Here is a 20,321-nt window from a genome sequence, read left to right on the forward strand (position 1 = left end):
TTAAGAATGAATCTCCAATTTTCCCATGCATCTTAGTGGTTTCAACAATACACTTAGCATTACAGTTATCTAAATACACATTTTATTTTTTTTTATTTATTATTATTATTTTTAGAGAGAGAGAGAGAACAGGTGGGGGAAGAGAGAGGGAGAGAAAGAATCTTAAGCAAACTCCATGCCTAGCACAGTGCCCCATGCGGGGCTCAATTTCACAACCCTGAGATCATGACCTGGGCTGAAATCAAGAGTCAGATGCTTAACCTGCTGAGCCACCCTGGCACCCCTAAATACACATTTTAAATCCCAGCATCATTCATGGATATCAGTGGAAACCATGTTTGTGAACATGAACTTTCTTGACTCCACACATGCCATTAAACCCAAGGGCAGATAATAGACACACTTCGAGGCGGCTATAGCCTGAATCTTGGCAAGCAGTGTGGAAATGTTTTCTCTCCAAATATCTTAAATCCACTTTGTTTATTTTAATTAATAAAAAAATTATCTTAAAACTGCAAACTTCTAGCTATGGCATCTTGCATTTTGCACTTTATGGAGTACATGTGAAAAGAAAAGAAGCTTCTCAATTTTCAAGGTAACACTTTATGAGGAATAGCATTGTGGATAATAAAAACCATAGTACTTTCTGAGTCTCATTTGTGGAAGGAAAATAAATATCTCTCCCAGAACAGTCATGGACATTCCTGTAATACATAGCAGAAACAAGAAAATATAGAGAGATTATTGCTATGCTGGTTTTCCACATGATCCCTAACTTCTTAGGCTTTTATTTTCTGAAACTTCTCATTCATATCAGACAGTTGTCAGGTGGCAAATATATGTGGGAACTGAAAAAGAATTGCATGCAAATATTGAGAGTTGTACCTCTTATTTCTGACCTCTAGACTCACTATATCAGTCTTCAGTGATTTTTCATCGCTACTTGGTATTCTGAATAAGAAATGTATTTGTAATCAATGGAAAGGAGGTTAGGTTGCTCAACTTAAAAGGTTCAAGGAGAAAGGCACAAAGCAGAAAAACACTCTTGTGAAACAAGATTGATATTAGTGAGTTGAGATTAAGATAGATGAGAAGTTTCAGAAGATATGTGTCAAAAAGGTAGAAAAGGGCAAATTTTGAAAAACTTTGACATGGATTTTGAGTTAGATATACCTTTTACTAATCTTTCATAGATACAGGCAAAGTATATAATTCCATTTTAATTCTTTTCTGTATGCTTCTTTAGTAATTCAGAGTAGAGGTTTAGACATTTGTCCCCTCAAATTTATTAGGTTTCTTTCTGGGCATTTATCTGAGATTTTAGAACTTAAGTGTAATACCAACTTATTGATTAATCATTTGCTTTTCAATAATTCAGAAATCTAAAGTATCTCCCTCATAAAATAGCACACTTGTTATTTTCCCCCACAACTTCAAGAACATAAATTCACTTAAGAATTTGGACTTCTTTTTGGATGATGAAATAAGGTCAATATTTAAGATAATTTTAGTTTTCTGCCTTGCTTTGTCAGTCAATACCATAAATTCTAGGATTTGGGAAGCTGCTATGAAAATCATGATGGGGGACACCTGGGTGGCTCAGTCGATTAAGCGTCTGCCTTCGGCTCAGGTCATGATCCCAGGGTCCTGGGGTCGAGTCCCACATCGGGCTCCTTGCTGGGCAGGGAGCCTGCTTCTCCCTCTGCCTGCCGCTCCCCCTGTTTGTGTTCTCTCTCTCTCTCTCTTTCTGACAAATAAATAAATAAAATCTTAAAAAAAAAGAAAGAAAATCATGATGAAGTTGCCAGTATTATTATTAGAAATTTGGGTAGAAGTGCCTACCTGGAAGTCTGTGGAGCATGCAAATTTTGAGCTCAGGGTCCTGAGTTCCAGGCGCACACTGGGTGTGGAGCCTACTTAGAAAAACAAAAAACAAAACAAAACAAATGAAAAAACCCAAAACATTTGGGTAACTTTTATTACATGATGTCCCATGAATTACATGAATTGGTATGTACACATACTACTATGGTTAGGAAATAGTTTTGCAATTGTTTACATATGAGCTAGTTTAGAACATAAAAATTCACTATGTGAGAATTTGTAAGGTCCATAGTAGTGGATGTTTAAAGATTTGAGGCCACAAAATGTGTTAATATGTAACACATTTTACTCCTCGGTCCAGAAAATATATATCACTTTGCTTAAGTCAAAGTACATGACAAAAACTGTGTCATAATTCTCCTCCACATTCCTACTCTTCAGTGTCTAGAAGTGTGTTAAAAAAGATGAAAAGAAATGATTGCGATTTTGGTGGATTTTACGTGAAGAATTTATTACCACATGCTGAGGGAAGGGCTCAGACAAACACCATCAGGTATCATATTTAGCAATTAGAATTATAAGAATAAAGTTACTGACAAATTGAAAAAAAAAATTGTTCCTGCTCTCTTGGCATCTTTTGGAGAAGAATGTTTGGGCCAGACTACTAGAAATAACATTGTGCTCTAGGAAAGAAATTTTTTTCTAAAAGATGTTCTAGACAGTTTTTATACAGAAAATATTTGAGTGTTCTTAAAAATGGTAAAATGATAGTCTGAACTTGGGTACCAGCTGCTCAGTAGTTGCGCAGATATCATTGGAAAATCTAGAAGGATGCTGAGATTCTTTACAGATTCTCATAGTGCCTGGTAATAGAACAAGCTGACATTACTGCACAATACAAAGAGAATTGTGATGGTCATTAATCTTACAGAAAACTTTATCTTTTCCCAGTCAACCCCTAATCTTAAAGAATAATCAAATACAAGTCCTTCTATCAGGAGATATAATTAATTGAATTAAGAATAAGAAAAGAGAGAGAGAGATTATACCTACTATCCACTTCCTGGGGTTGGCAGTGCTTGACTAATCCATGGGGCTTTTATTCCTCGTTGACTATTAACCTTCTTTCATACCCAGAACACAGCATTCTGTCACCATATGTGATCTCTGAAAACACAAGAGAGTAGCTTTGGAGCCACCTAAAATGAAATCAGTGTCTAAGTTCTGTCCATTCCTCTATCCTTCCTCTAGGCAATGGAAACCATCCATCTACCTACTTTATTCAAAGAAGTTCTGAAAACAGAGAAGCAGAAATACACTATTCCTCAAGATTCTCCACCCTCCCAAACTCTTAGACTTTCAGTTTTGTCAGGGTAGAGGACCTGAATATTGGTTGCCTTTCTTTGGTGGAATTTTTTACTAGCATTTTTGTTAGCCTTCAGCAAAGATCATAACAAGAAATTCCAGTTGCTGTTTTGGCACATTCACACTGAGCCAATAGAACAGCAGTTACCCTCCACCCCAAGGAACATTGTATGGTAGATATTAGGAATGAGAATTAACAATTTTGATCTTTAAGAGGCAGTCCTCTCTAGTGACTACTCATTCCAATCTCCTAGCTAGTTACTTCTAAAGACTATCTGCTACTATACCAACAACATGTTCATCCTTATAAAACTTCTAACTCTACTTTCAGTTTTAGCCTCAGTTCTCTGGTTTTTCTGCAATCTCTGTCCCAGAGAATTAGCTATTGGCAGGTTCCCAAGGAGATTATACCACATTAAGGATCATTCCAGAAACTTTCCTCAGCCCCTCCAGCTTCTTTATATGTTCTTTCACACCCATAGGCTTCCACGTGTTTCTCCCATAGAGAAAGCTACTGATAAGTTCTTGGGGAGCATACCTGTGAGGAATACGACAAGCAAGTGGGAGCACACTACAAAGATACAGTGCTCAATACTCCAAGTTTCATGGAACTCAACTTTTTTTTTAGGTTTGTAATTGCAAACCTAAAGTATTTAGCTAGACTTGGATAACTAAAATAAATTAGATACCTCATCCACTGGATTCTTAAAGGCAAGGACTAATGGGTTGAAGGAAACATTTTCCATATTCTTGACCTGATTCCCTGTATCCAGGGAAGAGTTGAAGTTTGGGAATATAACCACGAATTTTCTCTCTATGAACAGGATATGATGCCACAGAGGAACTACTTTGGCTATTGGGCCTATCAACACTGGGTTATTTTGACACCAGTGTCATGTAATCATAAATTCTTTGGAGGCTAGAGATGGTTTTGCTCTTGCTTTGTTTGAAATAAGGAAGCTTATCCAAGGACCATTGTTACATGAACAATTTACCTCCTTATGTTTGAGTTGCTTACTTTAGGAGAGAGTGTATGTATATAAATTTTATAGTTTTCTTGTTCATTCCTCAGCAAGTCTACTCCCATTCACTAGTCTCTAAATTTTATCTAAATGATTCTAAGGGACCAGTCAAATTCCTCCTAGTATAGTGTCATTAAAGGTGCCCCAGAGAAATCATACAAAATCCCGCTAGGAAGACAAATGCGAGGAGCTAGAATATAAATAGGATAGTCTTTGGGTGATGCATTTAAATATGAAACATCTCTGTGTTTGCATACTGGCTAATAGAAAAGAGTGCTGATAAAGAAATTAATATGATATTCAAATATTTAACAACTGATCGAATGTGAACATCACAGTGACAAAGCTGGTTCTAGAGGTTTCATTTTATGCTAACCCATTAACTCCTTAAGAATAATATATTAAGCATGTCAAAACCCTTATATAGAGTCAGAGTATTGTATGATACACAATTTTCCTGTTATCATGCACTAAAATAAAAGTAACCAGTGGAAATCAAACAGTAATATGCATAGTTTATATTTATGTTGAGTACTAAAAGTGATTTTTGTATTTGAATTAAGTCATGAATGTGATCTTTCAATAATTTTAAGCAAGAATGCCATCAACAAGAGGTTGTCTTGTGTCATTGATTATTCTTGAAATTTGATATGATACAAATGACCTAGAAGCTTCCGGTTGTCATTTTATGATAACATTATTAAAAAATAGTAGTCAAATCATTGGATTTCTCTAGGGTCTTTGACTTAAAATTTTTGTTTAATGAAAATATAATAAATCACACATGAAAATAACAAGTTCAGTTTATTTTCTGCATACTCCTAATTATCAAAGAGATTACACTTGCTTTAAAACCAAAAAATAAAAATGTGGATAACTGGATTAATTTTAAGATAAGAGAAATATAGAAGTAACAATTTTTTTACATTTTTATATTATTGATCAATGTATTTTCAGAATATTGTAATCATGTTAAATCATTCCTTACAACTTGGATTTAACTTCTATTTTGGTTTACCTTCACAAGCAATGTCAAATTATTTTTTAATGGGTATAAATGGGTATAACTAAAAATAATACCACCACCACTGGCATTTGCAAAATACCTACCTCTATTTTGTTCTTTCTCATCGAATATGCCAACATATCATTCAGCATGACATTTTCATGGTTATTTGGAACACAAAAATCAATTTTATGTTTTTGCCATTAAAGAAGAATATCTTATAAACTTATGGAAATCACACATTTGAAAAGGAAAATAACATCTGCAAGTAGTTTGGCTGAGGTGCTGTCTATGAACTTAAGGAAGGAATCCCACCATCCACCACACAATTAAAAACTATCTAGACTCTGTAGGCACCAAACTATTTTTATAATTTGCTTGCTCTAACCAGGGAGCCTCAACTGAGTAAGAAAAAGTTTGGCATAGATATTGGATAAGATTTAACCAGAGAAGCAGAATTAATGGGGCAAAAGTTTAGGGTATTTATGATGTAGATACACAATTTTATATGGATTTATTATAAGGTATTGGCATATTTTGTAATTGTGAACTCTGGCTAAGCAAATCCAAAACTCACAGGATTTTTTGTGGACTGAAGTCCTTGTCCTCTTCTTTATTTGTAACCATATTTCAAAGTATACAGCTGGAATTTTCTTTATATGAATAATAGTTCTCCGAAGGTGTGCAAGTTCTAGCCTTTCATGCTGCTTCCTTCGATCTTCAGTTTACTTCAAAGCTATCAAAAAACTGCAACAGTTTAAGAACTCTGATTGCTTCTAAGGACATTAAGAAGGAGGAGATATTTGTCTTTTAAACTTTCCACCTGTTTAGTATTTCTACTTGAAATATGAAAGCTGCAATTCATAATCGTACATTGTAACACCCAGGAAAATTCTTCTCAGAGTAGACGTGAATGTGGCAATTTATGTTGGTGGGAGCAATTCTTGAATATATAAACCTGGCCTTATTTGCTGGACCCACATGGGGAATAGTGTTGCTTTATGATTATATTATAAACTTTAGAGTAGGAGAGACACGGTTTCAAGTATTGGATCTTTTGCACATTGGTTGCCTGATCATAAACAAATCACTGTCCCCTGTGATCCATTTCCTCACTGTAAAATAAAAAGGAATAATACCAGTTGTTCAGGATGATCTGAAAATTAAGTGGGATAATTCTTTTTACTGTGCCAAGAAGAGAGAGAAAGTAACTGTTAAATGATAATTTTATTGTGATGTGCACTAAAATTGTAAACTTAATGTTCTTTATGTGAATAGCCTGTCCATTTTCTACACAATGAGCTGTACAGTGCATGGGCAAAACACTCATTGCCTAAAAGACACCAAAAAATAAGAAATGGACAAAAGTATAATATAATAAAAAACCAATAGGTTTTAAAGTTTTGGGTTCAGATTACCTTAACTGGCTGCATAACTTCAGTCAAGTCATTTTAATTTTCTGGACTTCACTTTTCTTAATTCGTATAATAAGGATATATATATTATGTCTCTGGTTAGCTGGGAAGAGTAAACAAAATAGTAATGAAGTAATGATATAAAGTACTTTATCAAGTATATTGTAGACACTTAAAGTTTTTGTATATTATTTAATACAGAAATCACTTAAGGTAGCGATAGTATTATTTCTACTTTACACTTGAGGGAATGGTGCTTGAAGAGAAGTAAAAAACTTGCCTAACACCACCATACAAGGTATGGCTCAAATTTGAATTATGTCTGACTCCAAAGCCTATGGATTTAAGCCCTCCACTAACATTTCTGGCACACTATACTTGATATTTGATAAGCACCTGGCATTTGGTAAGTACTTAATTATTTTTATTAGCATTCCTTTTTCCCTAACTTCACGTCCCGAAAAAAGAAGAATCTTCTGTGTTTGTTGGAAAAAAAAAATTGGTCTCTCATTATGTTGAGAAAAGAACAACATAACAGACTATTTTTCTGTGGCTGAATCAATAGTCTTTTAATCGCTAGCTTTGTATACATACACAAAGATGTATAAATTAAGTAAATGAATTCAAACATCAACTATTTCTTCAGCATGGAGACAAAACACTTGGTTTAGGTTTACTTTCCCCCTTTAATTTGTTCAACTGTGGTGGCAATGATTATTTTTCTATCATAAATAATGCCATATATTTTAATTCAAGGTCAACCTCCTTATTTTTAATATTTTACATATTAACAAACCAAAATAAAGCTGAACATGAGTAGGAATAGATGCATTTAATTCATTTATAGATAAATGTGTTTTTATTTCTTTAATATATTTCTGGAAGCCAACATAAACAAGTTTCCATAATCTTTACTAATACATGGCATCTTTTTGAGTAATATTGTGTAATGAACTTGTTTTTACATATTTAGTGGTACTTTACCAAACACAGCAAATGAACAGATGGTATTGAAAAAGGCAATTAGGATATATTTGACTCTAACCCTTCATTTACATTTTACAGCTGTTCTGTGTTTGACCAGAACAAGTCTTTTGATGGATGTAACGTTGAAAAATAAGGCATTAACTCTTTTGGTTGGTGTTTTATTTTTATTTTCTTTTTACACCAGAAGTGGCTCCCTCAAGTGAAAAGTGTAAAATTGCTGGACTCTCCGAGGATCCAAAGGAAATTACGTGTGGCACGAAGTGTAGTGATAAAGCACTTTTACTTTTGATCAAGATGTAATCCAAGAAGTCAGTGGGGATACATATGTCTTCACCATTGCTATTAAAACATAAAACAAAATATCACAGTGACCAGCTATTTATATGCAACTATAAAGAGACCAACGAGAGTGGACTTTCCTGAGGTCTCTAGGCTTCTAAATTACTCTAGAAATATAACCATATTCCACAGAGGAATGAGAAAGACTCCTTTGATATCTCAGTATTTTAAGACCCTGGAAGTAACTCACATTTAGCAAATTTTAGCTAAAATATAACTTGACATTTATGAGATGCTACATTTGAACACTAATTTTTATTGAAATCAACTTTCTCCTGTAACAACGCAAGCAATTATTTATTTTACATCTGTAGTGTCATAGCAGTTAAAACACACCTCAGTTTTGTCTATATATAGCATGACGATATTTCCCAAATTGGCATGTTTAGGGAGACATTGCATCATATTCTTTATGTTATTAAAAAAATTAAACTCTAGCGAAATAAACTGGATGAAGGCCTATTTAGTATGATTATTCCTCAGAAACATGATTTCAATTTCATGGTTTGCTGAGGCATTTATGGATTTCAAAATATTTCTATAGTTTCTGGCTACTAGTGTGAAGATGAGGGCAAAAATAACACCAATTCTAATTAACTATAATATCATAGAGTTTAGATTTTACATTATGCAAGCAATTATGTAGTGACAGATGCCATTTTAAGTACTCTTTGTATTGCCTTATAAGGCAACAGTGTAAGGTGAATAGTATCACAATCCAGGATTTTGCAATAATGAAACAGAAGCAGCGAGATTTTAAGTAAATTGATAAAACACAGAGTAAATAAATTGCAAAACTTGCTTTTGTATCCATCCAGGCTTTGTAGTTTCTACCTTCCACATTATGCTGTCTCAGTGTGGAATGATGTGTCTGATAGTCGTTTTGTTGTAATTAGTGTCTCCATCATCTATTTTCCTGGTGTTGAAAATCTATTCCATATGATTTATGTGAAGATAATCCTACCCACTGTCCATGCCATATAGCTAGACAGTCAAGCTCGGTCTAGTTTTTTGACAGATGTTTTGGCATATGTACCCTGGGAAATAAAAGGTCTCTCTTTCTTGAAGATGAATACTTGTGTCAGTAAGTGGATTACCACAAATTTCCCTGGTCTGATGAAGGAGTCAGAAAGAAAGAACATGCAAAGAAAAGCAGAGTCAATGGACAGAGGAAAATATGAGCCCAAAATACCGTATTTTTGGTCTCTAAATCCAGGAATACCTAAAGTCAGAGTAGCTCTATGTTTTTGGTTCATGAACAATGAATTCTTCTACTTAGTTTAAGGTTAAGAGGGTGCTTACCAGCATCACACTCTCCTACAGATGAGGAGGCAAATTAATAAATGTCAACATAAAAAAAAAAGAGAAATGCCAACATTAGCTCCACTACCAGCTCTTTAAAGACAGGGATTATGTCCTGTTCAACTCTGATGTATCAGCACATGAAGTCACTCAAAAATATCTGTGGCGTGAAGGAAGGAAGGAGAAGCTCAAAGCTACTATTTGCCACTATCATCATAGGCGAAGTGAGGACACAGCCAAGCCCTCACTTTCAAGGCTGTCAGTAATTGATTACTATGAGACAGTCACTCTATACTTGCTGGAAATTATATTGAGTATTTTTATCATCATCATCTTTTAAACATCACTGAGGTATCATTTGCATAAATGAAATTAAGAGATATTAGGGACAAACTGATAATTTCTGACAAATGCATCCATCTTTTCAACTCATATCGTGATATAGAACATTCCCTCACCAGAAACGTCTTACTATTTTTTTTCCAGTCAATCCCTAATACTAAAGTTATCTATTTTGATTTCCTCTGGAGGTTCATTTCATTTGGTCTGCCACATATAAACTGTTTCATGTCTTTTTTTTTTTTCTATCCATATACTATTAATATCCCTCTTTCACAGAGAAGGAAAGTGAAATAAGGAGAATACATAACTAGTGGCTAATAATTATTAGACAAAGGTCATCCAGAGAGTACATGTCAGAGCTCAGGTTCAAACTTAGAAATTTGATTCCAGAGTCTGTGTCTTTAGTTGTATGTATGTTCAATGCCCCCCGGCTTAAGTTTCCATGTATTTACATTTAATAACAAAATATATTGTCAAAGGTTTAAGGCTTGAATTATTATGCTATATGTATTCTATATTTACCATATGTATAATATGTATAATTGACATGTAGAATATATTTTTTAAAGTACCTAAATAATATTAAATCATGTTTTTTTCCCTCTTATGTTACTTTAGCATATTTTACATATACCAATGAATACAAAACCAAAACAAGTGTCTAAAATTTAAACAACAAAAAATTGCCTTCAGTTGAATGATCTTACTGTTTCAGGAATTGTGTTTATGAAGGTATTGAAAATTAGTCACTAAATATCCTATTACACACCGCATATGTAGACCAGACTTTGTGGGAAAGTACTACGAATAGAAAAGAGTCAAATTATATGTTAAAAAGATAAATGTATGTCACAATATAATTTAAAATGACATTAATAAGCTCATGAATGACAATGACATTAATAAGCTCATTTAATTATTCTGACTGAATCATTGATATAATGAAATTATTGAAAACAACTGGATTCAACAACATATTATTGTGGGAAGATTTTTTAAAAGACTGCCATTAATTAATTGATGCTATAAAGATCAAGAAAACAGTTTACAGAGGTATTTTCTTATTGAATTATTTGAGTGAAATTATTTGGTGAAAATTTTGGTATAATGATGCCATAAAATATTGTCTGGGAATGAACTGCTGCAAACTCTTCCTGAGTCCCCAAATGGAAGAATATTCTTTATTGAAATTTAAAGTCTCTCACTAAGAACTCAGAAGAAGTGTGAGGGGAAGTAGTCTGTGTGGAGGCCACTATGCTCTTCCCCCAACCCCCTGTGACTCGCCACCATGAACAGCACCTTAGCCAAGATTGCGGAGATCGAAGCCGAGATGTCTCGGACTCAAAAGAACAAGGCCACAGCACACCACCTAGGGCTGCTTAAGGCTCGCCTTAATAAGCTTCGTTGAGAGCTCATTACCCCAAAAGGTGGTAGTGGTGGTGGGCCAGGAGAAGGTTTTGATGTGGCCAAGACAAGTGATGCTTGAATTGGGTTTGTGGGTTTTCCATCAGTGGGGAAGTCAACACTGCTTAGTAACCTGGCAAGGGTATATTCTGAGGTGGCAGCCTATGAGTTCACTACTCTGACCACTGTGCCTGGTGACATCAGATACAAAGGTGCCAAGATCCAGCTCCTGGATCTTCCAAGTATCATTGAGGCTACCAAGGATGGGAAAGGTAGAGGCCGTCAAGTCATTGCAGTGGCCCGAACACATAACTTGATCATGATTGTTCTGGATGTCCTGAAACCCTTGGGACACAAAAAAGATAATTGAAAATGAGCTGGAACCGCAAACCCCCCAACATTGGCTTTAAGAAGAAGGATAAAGGAGGCATTAATCTCATGGCCACTTGCCCTCAGAGTGAGCTGGATGCTGAAACTGTGAAGAGCATTCTGGCTGAATACAAAATTCACAATGTTGATGTAACACTACGTAGTGATGCCACAGCAGATGACCTCATCGACGTGGTAGAAGGAAACAGAGTTTATATCCCTTGTATCTATGTGTTGAATAAGATTGATCAGATCTCCACCGAGGAATTGGATATCATCTATAAGGTGTCTCACTGTGTACCCATCTCTGCCCATCACCGCTGGAATTTTGATGACCTCTTGGAAAACATCTGGGACTATCTGAAACTAGTGAGGATTTACACCAAACCCAAAAGCCAGGAGCCAGATTATACATCCCCAGTGGTGCTGCCTTACTCTAGGACTACAGTGGAGGATTTCTGCATGAAGATTCACAAAAATCTTATCAAAGAATTTAAATATGCTCTGGTCTGGCATCTGTCTGTGAAACACAGTCCTCAAAAAGTGGGTAAAGATCATACATTGGAGGACAAGGATGTCATTCAGATTGTGAAGAAATGAAACCTTCCCCTCTACCCATGTGCTGGGACAACCATAGCAGCTTTTCCCATGACCAAGCACCCTATCCCAAACCCCTTCGAGATTTGGCAGCCATGGACCAGGGTTCAGGGGAGGGAGATGAAGGCATCCAAGCTGGAACTTTGTCTTAACTTGATGTCACCTTGTAAATTCAACTGCATAAAGGACCTGGTAGGCCATCCAGCTATGTGCAAAAAAAAAAAAAAAAAAAAAAAAGAACTCAGAAGAAAATTATTGACATGCTGTGGGACTTTCCAGGGTGAATAGAAAATTATCTGTTTTTCTTCAACATCGTATAAAAAGACATATATAATGAAACAGATGTGAATGAGGATAATAATGAATGCACAAAGCTGCTTTTTAGGGAATTAATTATTCCTTTCAATATTTCTTCAGTCCTTTTAACTACTTTTACTATGGTCATTATCATTTATATATAGATTCATTTAGGTAATATTTTCTAGGCATAAACATATTAAATTATGTCCTACCCAAGTGTGATCTGAAACTCTGTCACCTCCCCCACAAACTGCCCTCTCACTTTCTCCTGTCTGACTCTAGTAAACTAAGATGGCATTTTAAATTGGTGAAAGTAATGATGTTTATATAATATATGTGTCAATTAATTGGCAGAGATAGATTTTGTTTTTATATTAGTCATATTATATAGTATGATTTGTACCTTATCAAAGGAATTATTTAAACCATGCATTATTTTTTTAACTTCTGTATGTTTTTATTTTTTTCTTTTATTTTTTAAAATTTTATTTTATTATGTTAATCACCATACATTACATCATTAGTTTTTGATGTAGTGTTCCATGACTCATTGTTTGCGTATAACACCCAGTGCTCCATTCAATATATGCCCTCTTTAATACCCATCACGGGGTTAGCCCATCCCCCCATCCCCCTCCCCCCCTAGAACCCTCACTTTGTTTCTCAGAGTTCATAGTCTCTCATGGTTTGTCTCCCCCTCCGATTCCCCCACCTTCATTTTTCCCTTCCTACTATCTTCTTCTTCTTCTTCTTTTTTTAACATATAATGTATTATTTGTTTCAGAGGTACAGGTCTGAGACATTGGGGAGGGTATGTGCTATGGTGAGCGCTGTAAACCATGCATTCTTAAAGGGAGTCCTATCACCTTTAAGGGAATAAGAATTAGTTCTCTGGAGCCATCATATCTTAGCTATTACAATGGTTTATGGCCTTCCAAAGCACCACAGTACATAAATAGATATACAGTATCTCTGTGGTATTAAAATTTCTTGATGGAAACTGGACAATTAGGAAAAAAGACGTATAAAAAGGCTCTGTAGGGTACGGGAGTGGTAATGAACTTTTGTTGCAAAACACTAAACAATGATAGTATGTCAAATATAGCAGTGTTGATTCAATAATTGTGGCCATAGTTAAATTTTTGTGTGTGAATATAGTTACAGATATTAATAAAGTTAGATTATCTGGTGCTGTTGACTGAATGTGCTCCTCCCCCATTCATATGTTGAAATCTAATCCCCAATGTGATGGTATTTGGAGGTAGAGACTTTGATAGATAATTAAGTCATGAAGGTGGTGTCCTCGTGAATGGGATTAGTGCCTTTTTATTTTTATTTTTTTAATTTTATTTATTTTTTTATTTTTTTTAAGATTTTATTTATTTATTTGAGAGAGAGAGAGAGAGAGACAGCGAGAGAAGGAACACAAGCAGGGGGAGTGGGAGAGGGAGAGGCAGGCTTGCGTCAAGCAGGGAGCCCGACGCGGAACTCGATCCCAGGACCTGGGATCATGACCTGAGCCAAAGGCAGACACTTAGCTGACTGAGCCACCCAGGCACCCCTATTTTTTTTTTAATTTTAGAGAGAGAGAGCACGCATGGAGGAGAGGGGTAGAGGGAGAGAGAGAGAGTCTCAAGCTGACTCTAAGTGTGGAGCCTGTTGCAGGGCTCCAACTCACAACCCTGAGATCACGACCTAAGCCAAAACCAAGACTCATACACTTAACCAACTGTGCCACCCAGGCACCTCAGGATTAATGCCTTTTTCAAAGAGATCCCAGAGATTTCCCTTGATCTTTCTACCGTATAAAGAAACAAAAAGAATGAGATAATCTATGAACTAAGAAGTAAGCTCTCACTAGATACTGAATGTCCCAGTGACTTAATCTTGGATTTCCCAGCCTCCAGAACTATAAGAAATAAATTTCTGTTGTTTATAAGTCACCCAGTCTATGGCATTTCTGTTAGAACAGCCAGAATGAATTAAGACTCTTGGTACAGAGGTGGGGCGGTGGGCAGGGGTAATCCAAGTCCAGCTGCTTAAGTTACTGGTCCACAAACAGGCAAAATTAAATACATATTTGCAAATATTTCCTTTATGTTTAATAGCATACCTTGCATTATATTCGAAGAAATGTACATAAAATTATTTTTGTTAACATGTTCTTATGAGCCAATTAAGATAGGAAAGTTAAAACCTGTCTCTTAACCCATGCTATTACCTTGATTGTAAGTGGGTGTCGAAAATGTTGGATGAAGAAGAAAGTTGAACTAATTCCCACACGAAGGGCAGTTTTTAAAATATTTCTTTATAAAATTATCGTAAGAAGTTTTGGTTTTACAGAAATATATTGACAATTCTTAGCCTTTAGATGGAGGTCAAATTGGGCCACATCTCTCTTAATTCCAAAAAAGGAAGCATCAAAGAAAGATTGTGGAGTTAAATAGGTAAGGAAGATTTTATTTAAGACTATTGCAATAGGGAAGACATATTGAATCTAACTCTGGTGAAACCAAAGGCGGGAGAATTTTTAAGCACTGAGGTAAACTAGTGGAAAAGTACAGGAGAACGTTAGAGGGAGGTTGGTCAATGTGATTAGGTCATCCGATTTTTGCTAATTGGTACTTACCAAATTTAGGCTCCTACTCTCCATTAAACAGGGAGATAGGGGCCCTATTTTCTTGATGATTACATTAAGCGGTTTGCTCCCAACTCTTTGAGAAAGACATAATTGTGTGGCAAAACTAGCAAGAGGCTATGAGAAGATTTACATTTCAAAGAAGCATTAAAAGAATTTACTTTTGCAAGATTTCTAAAATAAAAGCCCTAAGAAAATGGAGATCAGGGCCTATAATCAGAAGCAAAGCTGTCTAAAGTTTAGTCAGACTGAAGGAAATATTAAGGCCATGTCGGTCAGAAGACTATTAATGATGGGATCCATGACCTAATTAGACCATATTTAACACAGGGATGGAGTTACTATTCAGAGAAAAAAGTCTAAAGTTAATCTTGTTTGTGGTTTTCACTCTCTTTTTAAGACCATGTTTGTTGGTTAATTTATTCTAATCTGCTAACATGGTAAAATGAGTTTGAAGATTTTTTTGTGTTTTGTTTTTGTCCTTTGTTTTATTTGTTTGCTTTTTTCATTTCATTGTTTTTCCTCATTGACTAATACAACTCTGCTTTAGGGCCTCATAATAAATATTTTTTCCTCTGCTACATCAATTTTTAGATTACAGTTTTCTTATGCTTAAGATTTGTCAAGAATTTAGCCAAAAGGGAAAAAAAAAATAGTGAAAAGGGATCTAAAGGCCATTCGGTTGGATTTTTGGTACAGGCCTAAGCTAGACAGGCTAAAAGGCCTTTGTCACTCACACATGGCTTGGTCCATGTAGCAAGGAAAGTACAGGGAGCGTGATTATAGTTAGGTGATTATTAAAAGTGCATCAGGTTTTTGTGTTTTTTTCCAGATATTTTTCCATCTCTACATTATAAATATCATAGTATTTTATATTTCTACTGAGAAACTTTGAAGAAGATATTCTAGATATACCTAGATATATATTCTAAGTAATAAAGTAATAAAGAACACTAAATGTTTTCTTTTGCAAGAAAATATCACGAGACTTTGGAAAGCAAAGTGAAACTTTAAATTATAAACTCATTTACAAACAAACTACACAGTTTTCTGTGATCTAGATCTTCAGTAATTTTTTTAAAGATTTATTTATTCATTTGAGAGAGCGAGAATGAGAGAGAGTACATGAGAGGGGGGAGGGTCAGAGGGAGAAGCAGACCCCCTGCCGAGCAGGGAGCCCGATGTGGGACTTGATCCCGGGACTCCAGGATCATGACCTGAGCTGAAGGCAGCCGCTCAACCAACTGAGCCACCCAGGCGCCCTAGATCTTCAGTAATTTTAACCAACTGGTTTGGGTTTCAGTATAGAATTAGCAAGTATAAAAAAGTCATGTTTGTGCAAGATAGCTGTGTGGCAAAAGTAACTAGAGATTAGTTGAATATTGGTTAAATGAAATTTAAAGCGTTCTTGTGTTTATTCTTACATATATTCTGATTTTCAAAGAATCACATTTAGTTTGACCATAATCTTCTTTTGATTAGTAGTGACATTGTAGTTACAGTGCTTTATTATAAGCCCATTTGAGTATTTTCTTCGTTTCCGGCATAGTGATTGTTTCCACAAAAGTAAAAGCTCAACTGAAGATTAAAGATAAGGGGGTATCAACAATAGCCAAATTATGGAAAGAGTCCCAAAGTCCACCAACAGATGAATGGATAAAGAAGATGTGGCGCACACACACACACACACACACACAATGGAATATTACTCCGCCATCGGAAAGAATGAAATCTTGCCATTTACAATGATATGGATGGAACTTATTATGCTAAATGAAATGTCAGTCAGAGAAAGACAAATACCATATGATTTCACTCATATGTGGAATTTAAGAAACAAAACAGATGAACATAAGGGAAGAGAGAAAAAAAGAGAGGGAGGCAAACCATAATAGACCCTTAACAATAGAGAACAAACTGAGGACTGGTGGAGGGGAGGTGGGCAGGGGATGGGCTAAATGAGTGATGGGCATGAAGGAGGCCACTTGTTGTGATGAGCACTGGGTGTTCTATGTAAGTGATGAATCAGTAAATTCTACTCCTGAAAACCAAAATTCCCTATATGTTAACAAACTAGAATATAAATAAAAACTTGAAAGAACAACAACAAAAAGATAAGGGGGATACCTCCACAATAAATTTCCCTATTTATAGGATGGGGAATTCAAGTGAAAGAAAAGCAAAGTTACATCCCAGGGAGGCCAAGTTTAACTGGCAGAATAAATACAGATGTTATAGAAGAGGGTGGTCCTGACACCAAACCTCCTCTAACCCCACTACTGTGTTATAGGGATTCATGTTGTGTCAAAAGTGATATCCAACTCCTTCGGTCTATCAGTTGTTCAGTTCTCCTCTCCAACAGTATATGATTTGAGAGTTAAGCTTTTGAATTAAATTATCATACTACACTTTCCAAAGTGTGTTTCACCAGTTATGAATTGCGAAACAAAGGGGTGCCTGGGTGGCTCAGTCGCTTAAGTGTCTGACTCTTGATTCTGGCTCACATCATGATCTCTGGGTGGTGAGATCCAGCCTCTTGTCAGGCTCCAGTCTGCGCACGAAGCGTGCTTTAGATTTTCTCTCTCCCACTCCATCTGCCTCACCCCATCCCCATCCCCCACCCCTTGCTCAAGTGTGTGCATTCTCTCTCTCTCACTAAAAAAAAATTGTGAAGCAAAAATCAGGAAGGGAAAACCTTGAATTGCATAAAATTATTATTATTTTTTTCTTTTTTAACTGAAGGACTTCTGGGACATTTTATACTGTATTCATCCTAAATCTTCATGATGGTGTAACATAATGTGTTTCACTAACATACTTGACTTTTTTTTTCATGAAAAAATGCAGGTAGCACGATACAATTAAAATCCTATGCTGCACAGTGCCATTTAATATGAATTTAAATTAAGTCGTTAAGAGATAGTACTTCCATATTTTAAGAGTATTTTATATGGTAAATTTTTTTTTTAAAGTTATACATTCTTGGCATACTTTAAGGACCCTCACTAAAGACCCATCTGCCTATTATTTGTCATGAACCTACCCTTGCACTTCTCAAATATCCTGTTGCCATCAAATTCAATTGACTTGACTACTGGAAAAGTGTAATGTGAATTTATTAATATAAGATGACATTTTTTTTCTTTCTTTTAAAAATTTACTTCTCTCGGGCGCCTGGGTGGCTCAGTTGGTTAAGCGACTGCCTTCGGCTCAGGTCATGATCCTGGAGTCCCTGAATCGAGTCCTGCATCGGGCTCCCTGCTCGGCAGGGAGTCTGCTTCTCCCTCTGACCCTCCCCCCTCTCATGTGCTCTCTCTCATTCTCTCTCTCTCTCAAATAAATAAATAAAATCTTAAAAAAAAAAAATTTACTTCTCTCTTGGAGCACCTGGGTGGCGCTCAGGGTCCTGGGATTGAGCCCCGCATGGGGCTCCCTGCTCCACGGGAAGCCTGCTTCTCCCTCTCCCACACCCCCTGCTTGTGTTCCCTCTCTTGCTGTGTCTCTCTGTCAAATAAATAAATAAAATCTTAAAAAAAAAAAAAAATTTACTTCTCTCTTGATTTAGAGCTATAAATAGTAAATACCTTACAGTGATATACTCCAACCTACCCTTCATAGCTCTCAAAAGAAATTTTAATGAAAATCATGTGTTTTTATTTAATGAGTTTTGCCCTTAGCACAGATTTTTATATATTTATATATAAGAATATTTGCAAATTAATTTCCTTTTGATGTAGTTCTTGATTGTGGCAATTGTGAAAATAATGATGGCAGAAAATAGAACCAGCCCAATTCAAGAGTACCCCTTAGAAATCTCCTGATTTAGTTTCAAATTTCAGTCTAGCTTTCATGAGGTAATCAATACCTTTAGGAGAATTAGAATGCACACTTACTCAGTTGATAAATTTCAAATAAATCCCAGGAAGACTGCAGATCAAAACAAACAAATGCAGATGTCTGCCATTAATTACCCCTTCTCATCATTATCCATCTTTTTAATGAAATTACAGAAGGTTAATTGTTCATGTTGTGAATAAGGATCACAACATGTGAGATACTCTGGCCCCTCAGGTTGAATGCTTCCAACCTGTTTTGTAGCATTTAATATACTCCTTTACTTTGAATCACTTAAGCTTGTAAATTATTTTGAAGGAATAAACTTAGTCCTTCTTCAAAATTGACAAAAGTTTTAAGGGATATCCAAGGGTCTTCTATTAAAAATTAATTACTTGAATAAAGACCTTCACTATAGACATCCCTGGATGTTCTAGAGCTCTTTTTTTCCTTTTTCAATTTCCTAATATGCAGAAGTTCTCCACTTTTTTCTGACTCTGAAATTGTTCTTTAGAAATGTGATGATCTGTGGAACGTTAGAAAGAGAACATATTTATTTATGAATAAACTTGGGTATGCCCATAATGTTTGGAAGTAAGAAAAGTCACCCTCCAAAGCCATAAGGAAATCTTATTACCAGTATGATGATATATACCTAACAGAGTTCAGAGTATGCTGCAAAGTCTTTCTTTAAATATCTTTTGAGTAAGCTCTCAACCCATAAAATATCTACCTCAGCTAAATGAAAAGAAACTCTCCATCTTTTTCACATCCTTAAAAATACTAGGTCTTCTAGTATTTTTATACCACTACTCTCCCTTACCTACCTGGTCCTGGTTCTCCCACAGTGGATCAGATGTAGGAATGGTGGGAATGTTTCAGTTTTTTTTTTTTTTTTCAGGTCTATCAAATCTTAAAATATTTTTAAACTTAAAAGCTACTAGAATTTCAGGTCCATCTGGTGCATAAATGCTTCTTATGATAAATCTTCATTTCTCTTGTTATTTTTGAACATCTCTTTCATTTGAACTCTTTGCATCATGGAAGTAACAGAGTGCTTCTCTCTTTTTGTTTCCCTACCAAAGATTTACTGAGACTTCCATTTCCTATATTGGCATGGGTTAGGACACTGAAGTTGGGAGGAAGTGAGGAAAGTGGACTAAATTCCCAGAAAGGAGGTAGGGAAAATTCTGGCCTTTAAAAGACTCTCCCTAGAGAAATGCTTTGAATATATCCAAAGTGAGGATACTCTTCCCTCCCAGGTAAGTGAGTGGAGAAGACTAGAGAGTACCTGTAGGCAGCTTCCAGCCACATGTGGGGTGGTGGGGAGGGGTCTCTTACCAGGATCATCACCTCATTTCAAGTCAGAAAAGTGAGTGAGTAGATTTTATGATGGTTTATACATGGAACACTTACTTGTTCCTTATCTCTGGACACCAGGAATCACATATTCTATTTCACTCCCCTCTTTTATATTCCTACATCATATTCCACAACACATTTTGCCACATATTGACCCTTGATGTCCTGAAGTTCTGTGACTGGCCTGTCACTTCAGGTGTTTCTACTAAACTTTT

At 35.7% G+C, this 20,321-nt stretch overlaps 1 pseudogene; it reads left to right on the top strand.

Moving 5' to 3' along the window:
• The first annotated feature begins 10,890 nt into the window (after window positions 1-10,890).
• LOC110588618 lies at window positions 10,891-11,975 on the top strand (annotated as a pseudogene).
• Window positions 11,976-20,321: the final 8,346 nt, after the last annotated feature.

The sequence above is a fragment of the Neomonachus schauinslandi genome, chromosome 2 (assembly GCF_002201575.2).
Source record: "Neomonachus schauinslandi chromosome 2, ASM220157v2, whole genome shotgun sequence".
Lineage (NCBI taxonomy): Eukaryota > Metazoa > Chordata > Mammalia > Carnivora > Phocidae > Neomonachus > Neomonachus schauinslandi.